Source organism: Aplysia californica, unplaced genomic scaffold (assembly GCF_000002075.1).
Source record: "Aplysia californica isolate F4 #8 unplaced genomic scaffold, AplCal3.0 scaffold00210, whole genome shotgun sequence".
Lineage (NCBI taxonomy): Eukaryota > Metazoa > Mollusca > Gastropoda > Aplysiida > Aplysiidae > Aplysia > Aplysia californica.
Window position 1 is genome coordinate 974598 of NW_004797480.1, and position 7965 is coordinate 982562.

Here is a 7965-nt window from a genome sequence, read left to right on the forward strand (position 1 = left end):
TATATATATATGGTCGCTTTTAAGGACAAGCGGGTTAACTCAGATTTCGGGGCTTTCCTGAAATCTTGACCTACACCAAATGTGGGCCTTGTCCTATCTATAGGAGAAGTTTGGCTTCATTGGTGTGTATATTTGTTTGGTTATGGAGAAAACTCTCATTGTCTTTTAAAGAAACTGAGAAAGGAGCAAAAACGTTACTTTCGATTTTCTCAAAAGAGCATTTTCCGGGATAGAAGCGACCATATATGTATATCTTCTTTCTAGTTTATCAGAGGGTCAGTGAGTGTGAGAGTGTGAGATAATTGCAATACATAAAAAACAACCAGAGTGCGGTGAGCTAGCGGTCAATGGACAAGATTTCGACTAACAGGATTGCCAAGACATCGAGTGCGAGGTCTTTTTTATGAGGTTAATGTCCTAGCGCGCGCACATGTGTGACGAAGAAGAAGAAGAATTATCATTATTATAATTTGCTTACAACCACAAAAAGACGAACAAACACACATATGGTATGATATTATAAGTAAACTATAGTTAACAATGATAATATTTAACCTAGAAACGTAATTAATCGTGATTGTTGTTATTGAATTCACAGAGCTCTTCCAAATACTTTTATCACGTAAACAATAGACCCTGCCACAGAGATTTAGGGTATGACAAGGATTTAAAACTTATTTTTTTCAACACTGTCAGGATATTTGGTAGGCGGTATATCGGCCCGTAATGTCCGTACCTGATGATACTGAGCTAAGTAAGTGAGATGTTTAGAAAACTCCCCCAAAAACATCCAGTTTTAAGGATAATTTTTTTCTTATGATTCGAACCAGAACCGTGATTTCTCAATGTTATTTATTGGCTTGTAAAAATTTAATAAAGTAGCCCATTCTTTTAAGTGCCATATATCCATTTTCCCTTAAGTCTGAAAGTATTATCCCAAAGTCTTGATACTAAGAAAGTATGGTGAAAAGTAAAACGAGACTGCCCGTTGAACTTTGTCTACAACGAAAGTTCAGATTTACTTTAGTTTTAGCTTTTGAAAAAGTTTACGCATTTGCAATACAAATAGACAATATAAGTGCCTAAAATCAAAGCTGTTACTTGAGAGCAGTAAACAAAGAAAAGGAGGAGGAGAGCTAAGTCCGATATACGTTTGGTGTGAAAGAAGAAGCAAACCACACCAGTCATCCGCCAACTAAAAAAAACGTTTTGTATTGATTGAATATAGACTTGTGTTGTAAGTTGCAGGAAGTCCCGACAATATTCCATTCGTTCAAACAGTACGTCGTGTCTACTATCGTATCCATACGACGTGGGGAACTCTGTACCACCACTTCCAAAGAGGAACATTTTCTCGATAATCCGATCCGTACGCTTTGCATAGCAGTCTGACAAAATGATTTAAAAAAAAAAAAGAAATACTGAAGGTTTCAAAGAGATCTTCGTACTAGGAGTATTCTAAAATGTGAGGAATACAACTCCGGGGGTACAAAATATGGATAGGGTTAAACAAATATGCATATCCACCTCTGTGCATTGCCAAGCTATTGTTTCAGGAGGGGAACCCACTGAGCTGAGAGCATGCCCAGTTCTCTGACCTACCTGTTCCCAATAACATTACTGACGTCTCTTGCTTTGATGGTCTTCGAGATAATGATGTTTTCAGAACAGTCTTCAGTTACTGAGGGAGGTTGGGTGTTTACGTAGATCTACAACAGAGAGAGAGAGAGAGAGAGAGAGAGAGAGAGAGAGAGAGAGAGAGAGAGAGAGAGAGAGAGAGAGAGAGAAATAGCGGAAAAGTGAGGAGGGTGGAGAGATTTAGTAGGAGGGAATAACAGAAAAGTGTAAGAGATAGATAGATAGATAGAGAGAAAGAGAGAGAGAGAGAGAGAGAGAGAGAGAGAGAGAGAGAGAGAGAGAGAGAGAGAGAGAGAGAGAGAGGGAGAGAGAAACAGCGGAAAAGTGAGGAGGGTGGAGAGATTTAGTAGGAGGGAATAACAGAATAGTGTAAGAGATAGATAGATAGATAGATAGATAGATAGAGAGAGAGAGAGAGAGAGAGAGAGAGAGAGAGAGAGAGAGAGAGAGAGAGAGAAAGAAAAAGAAAGAAAGAAAGAAAGAAAGATGGATGGATAGGGGAGAGAGAGGGTGTAGCGACTAGGCAAAGACTCGAATTTTGGGTTAAACGTCATCAGCAGTTAATGTTTACAGTTTGACTACACTGGAGATAGAAAGGAGTCAGATATTTAATTAGGAATAACATTACTGGTCCCGAAGTACATTGAAAGAGTAGCTCGGTCGAAAGGTGACCTTGTCAATGTAAATCGCAATTTTATACGGACGGACCATGATCACGAGCTTACAGGTTTTCTTTTAACATAATTTGTTTAGGCGATAAGTCAAACTTGCACCCTGGCAGCATTTGATGAGTCCTTGGGGAGACTGGGCTAGGCTACATAAATGCAAATCCAGATGATATCAATTGCAAAAGCTTATATATTCACAACTTCATTTCTGTTTAGCCTTTGGTTCATTATTTTACTTTTTTGTTTGTTTGTTACGGTAGTTGCATGCGAATTCGAACAAAGAATGAATAACCAAAAATCAAAAGGTTTCGCGATTCCATTTTGTGACAATATTATATCTATTCTTAATTTGTAATTGTTTTGATACTAGAATATCCCATGTGATCAAATGAATACGAAATTTGATCTTGATCCCACACAAAATCGTGGCCGCAATGCACCATCGCAGATCAGTGGTTAAGCACTTTGTCGTCGGAGGGAGGAGGTGTTAGCTCGATTCCAGTAATGGGAGGGTTTTCATTGAGTGTCTCCGTCCGTCTGCAGTGACGTTGTATTGGCCCTGACAGCCTTGGTCAAAGTAGCCTGTCTCCCATACGATCAAAGTAGCCTGTCTCCCATACGATCAAAGTAGCCTGTCTCCCCATACGATCAAAGTAGCCTCTCTCCCCATACGATCAAAATTGCGTCAACGAGGGCGTAATAAAATTTCGATTTTTACGACGAGCAAAGACAATTAATACATTAACGCGAATCATTTTAATAACTAGTTTCGGGAAACTTTAAGCGCTATCCCTACATTGTATCATCCATCTCGCAGACAGCTTACGTCACTGAATTGTCTGAATAACGCCCGGTGTGCCAAAGAGTGTCGTTGTTAACTCTTTGTTGAGAACGTCGTGGACACGTATTATGTCCGATCAAGAGCAGACAAAAGGGGGTGTTGCAGGTACATTAGAAACAAACCAGACAAAAATTAGAGACACCAATTTTCCCATTTTATCTAGTACTTGTCGTTGCATTTTTAATTTTTAGATGACAAAAAATGACGGAGACACACGATAAAGAAAATCGGCAAAAAAAAAAGAAATAACTCTTCTTTTTTAAAGTGCCAACAACGTGTCTTGGGGCGTTGTAAATGACCAGAATGCATGACCTCATTGAGTTAACTGAAACGAATGTGCATAATTTTGTTTTCCCATCAACTTGTTGAGATGTCAGAACGTTTGATTGAGATTTCAATGTCAACGTTGGTAACTTTTGAAGACATTGATATTATTTGTGCTAAGTAAATCATAGTAGTTTCCCGATAGGCAAATGCTTCAAAGCCTGTTCATAGTTCAGTTGATATCTATTTGTAGGCTATTACAATGTTGTTGACACTGGTTCGAACCCCAGACAGGGAATTTTAAAATTTACTTATTCCGCGAAGATTTCTTGACTCTTAGTCTTCTCCAACTTGTCTCAGTAATATCGTGTGTGTGTGTGGGGGGGGGGTATAGGTGAAATGTCAAAATGTATCTATCATGTGTGTGTGTGGGGTGCAAATCTTTCGAATTTATCAGAACGTTTCGTTTTCATTGCCTTTACATGGACTGTTGTCTTTAATAGGCAAATGCCATACGCAAAATTTTAATATCGCAAACGTGTGGACAAATAATTTTATGGTTTTCAAAAATTTACCAAATTGGATGAACTTGCTAAAAGATGTATAGTGTTAGTGAAACCTTGGATGAACAAAAACAAGTGTTTCCTTGGAGCACATTGTAGATAGATGTAACTTTTTTCGGATGTTACGGACACATTTGACCGCTCTGCAGACCAAAGGCCACCTTATGGGAGATTTGGAACTATTTTCACAAGTCAAAAATACAAATCTGCATATTTCATAGTATGCATTTTGCAGCCTGCTTTTTTAAAAATTGCAGAACGAATAAAATTGAAAAATAGATATTATGAATAACGAGAGTATTGTTCTTTTATAAAGTTCTTAGAACAGTGCGTTTCGAAGTGTTGTTGGATGGCCAGAGTGCACGACTTCAATGGGTTAAAAAGGTAGATTCAGATTTTTTGTTGTTCTTTGCTCTTTTAACTCATTGAGGACGCACATACTGGTCATCAGAAGCAGCGCTGTTTGGGGGCACTTTAAAACAGAAGCTTCGTAAATCACACGGATGTTTCAATTGCGTTTTCTTAACTAGAAGCAGGCGGGCACGAATACGATAACCATATTATGAAATCCGTGATTCTGTGTATGATGGTTCAAAATATGCCTTTGCTATTCTGTAGGTGGACAAATTCATGTGTCTGCTATTTCCTTATTAAAGAGTTAATCCGTGGCACGGTCACCGTTGGGTGTCTGTGGATGAGACTACTCGAATTTCCCCGTGCTCGAGATAAGATCTGGAGTCTCTACAAAAGGCTTCCCTGTCCACTCAATTGAGTTTTGTTTGCTTTTAAAAACTTTTCTGAACATTTTTCTCATCCTCCCTGATTTTGCTTGTAGTTATAACAACCCACAGAGGGTAAAAGTAAGATGGTATATAACAGTTACGATTAAATAATGTCATGTCAGATTAGACCAGGGCAGACGAGAAAAGATCACACCTAACGAAATCAGATCAGACCAGATCAAACCAGATCATGCCAGGTTAAATGGGGAGACATCAGATTAACTGTTTTAATCTTCCACCGGAAGAATTTGAGACCAGCTTCTTCAAAGTACACGAGCTATTCTTAACGCTATTACTAGTAATCCAACACCGGAAAACATGTTGTAGTGTCTAGCTATCTTCACACATGCGCACTGAGAGAAACAAAGGGGGGGAGGTAGAGAGGGAGAGAGAGGAAGGGAAGAGAAAGGGAGCGAGAAAAAAAAAAAAGAGAGAGAGAGAGAGAGAGAGAGAGAGAGAGAGAGAGAGAGAGAGAGAGAGAGAGAGAGAATCCAGGGTCGATGGTTTGGTCTGGAGTCAACAATCATGAAATGATGAATGGGGATTGGGTTTGATTTGGGGGGGGGGGGGGGGGGTGAAATCCCTGAAGTAAATATCCAAACGAAGTTCAAATTAGATGAATGATTTCATGGTGATTTAAATGTAAAATGGGGACCCAGTTTTCGTACTATAGGAGGTAAGTTCCGAAAATAGGGCTCTAAAGTTTACCATTACCTAAAATTTCGACAAATCCTGAGGACATAAAGTTTTCTTATAATGGCCACTATATTCGGTATGCGGTACATTGCTGTGCAGGATAGTACAGAGAGGCACGGACATTGGGGAAAGAAAAAGGGAAACAGAAGGCCCTATTATACCAGGTATTGCACCGGTGGTATGGATTGTCGCGACGTAATGTTTTTGTTTAGGTTAAGAGAAACACATCGATGCAATTACGGCTATTTAGAGCAAGGACAAAAAAGCAAGATAAACAGACACAATAATGAGAAAGAAAAGAAGTCTGGCCTACCAGCAACGACCTCCAATCGTTCGCCTGTGAAACGGTAGATGATGATGGCGTAAGACTTTCAAAATCGGATGATTCGTAAAGGTTTCAAGTCACCAGGATGGGAAAGACACTGATAGGTCTCCTGGTTCGCTGGTGCTAATACAATACCGGTAGGTGTAGAAAAGAATCGCTCCTTGCTTCTCAGTTGGTTGTTTTTAGCATGGTTTGTTCTGTGGTTGTTGCATTTTGCAATTGTTGATGTTATTATTTTTGTTGCAGCTGCCTCTTTTGCTGCTGCTGTTACTGCTGCTGTTGCTGCTGTTGCTGCTGCTGTTGTTGCTGCTGTTGTACTGTTGCTGCTGTTGCTGCTGTTGCTGCTGTTGTGCTGTTGCTGCTGTTATTTTTGTTTTATCTAGTGGCGTCGGTGGCCTAGTGGTTAGGCTATCGGACTCGCAACCGTAAGGTCGTGGGTTCGAATTCCGTCAGGGGCCCGACGTTGTGTCCTTGGGAAAGACACTTTACACGAATTTTCCTCACTTCACCCAGGTGGGAATGGGTACCCGGCTATAGACAGCGAAAAATCTTGTCAGTTTGTAAGTGTTTGAGCGCTTAATCGGCTGCTTGCACTGTATGCTTCCCAGGAAGCTGAGAATGTTTCGGAGTGTTCTATGGTCTACTGGGGGTAATAATATAGTGTAAAGCGCAAAGAGCCTGCTGATGAGCGGGGATATGCGCTATACAAATGCTATCTATTATTATTATTATTATAATCTATGTGGGGGTTTTTTTCCACTTATTTCAAGATCCTGGAGTATTATGGCATTTTGAAAGTAGAGAGCTTGGACAGAGAAAACTGTAGACTCCATGGGGAAACTCCGAGGTCGCTGAGATTCGAATATTGTATCCTTTGAGGAAGCGAACTGTAGATTCTTCTTTTGTTTTGTTCTATTGTTTCTATACGAACTTTCTTGCTGTTTCCGAGAATTTTAATAACCATTATTGTGCCGAGGTGCTTATCTTTATTCGAATAGGCCTACTTTAGGTAGAATGTAGAGGGAAAGAATGAGAAAGACAATTGGGGATAGATCTATACCAAAAAGTCGCATCTTATTAGCACAATGCTGCTTATGACGACCCTAAAATCGCTTTCAGATAAAACTCAAGAGTCGGGACCACCAAATTATGTGACTTTCTCCGATAAGATCGGGCACAGCGGTGGAGAACTTTATAATGTCAATGCTGTCCAAAGTCAAGAAGGCCCAGCTGCTTTGTTAGGGATTCGAACCGTGGCTATCGTTACCGAAGTCTAGCCGGGTACTAATAGAGATATTCTCGCCCAAATGACTTTTTAACCCTATCCGTACGTCGTGTTTTACTATCGTATCCATACAACGTGGGGAACTCTGTGCCACCACTTTCCAAAAAGGAAATTTACTCGTTAATCCGATCCGTATGCTTTGCATAGCAGTCTGTCAAGATGATTTTTTTAAAGAAATACTGAAAGTTTCAAAGAGATCTTCGCAACTAGAAGTATTCTAAAATGTGAAGAATACAATCCCGGGGGTACAAAATGACCCCAGGGCGTACGGATATGGTTAAATGCTCTGTGTAGAATTATCAATTTGACTGAAAATCATTGGCTATTCCAAGCTGAAAATTGGAATCAGATGAGATACTGCTTTTCTAGAGGTTTAGGTTACAGGAGAAAAGTCGTTGAAGACAAGTGGTTGACAGGTGCTGCCGAAAAGTCTTACTTCATTGACAATTCCGTTGATGCTTTTGTCTTATTTTACATCTGTATTGAATAAACGCTGTTATCAAACGGGGCATTAAATGAGTGAAGACATGCTTGTAAAGCAAAATCTAAATCATCCTCTCTGATTGCCCTCTCTCACAAGAATAAAATTGAACACCACAGAAAGAGAGAAGTAAGACCCAGAGCACTTCTTATAAAATCTATGACGTAAACTAAGTCCTATCACTATAACAGATGTCACTGTATTCAGGTCTTCTCAAGAGCTTGGAAAATATTGGTTTGCATTTTGAAGAACAAGGTCTTAGCACATAATTTTCAGTTTGGTCTTTCGTTCTTTCAAATGAACGCTGGAGTTTGTTCTATTATTAAAATGAAGGTTACACGAAATGACGACGACGTGGTGCTCAATAACTGTTTATTATGTGAAAACGGAGTGGTTTTGTGGGGTTTTTTTGGTTGAGGGGG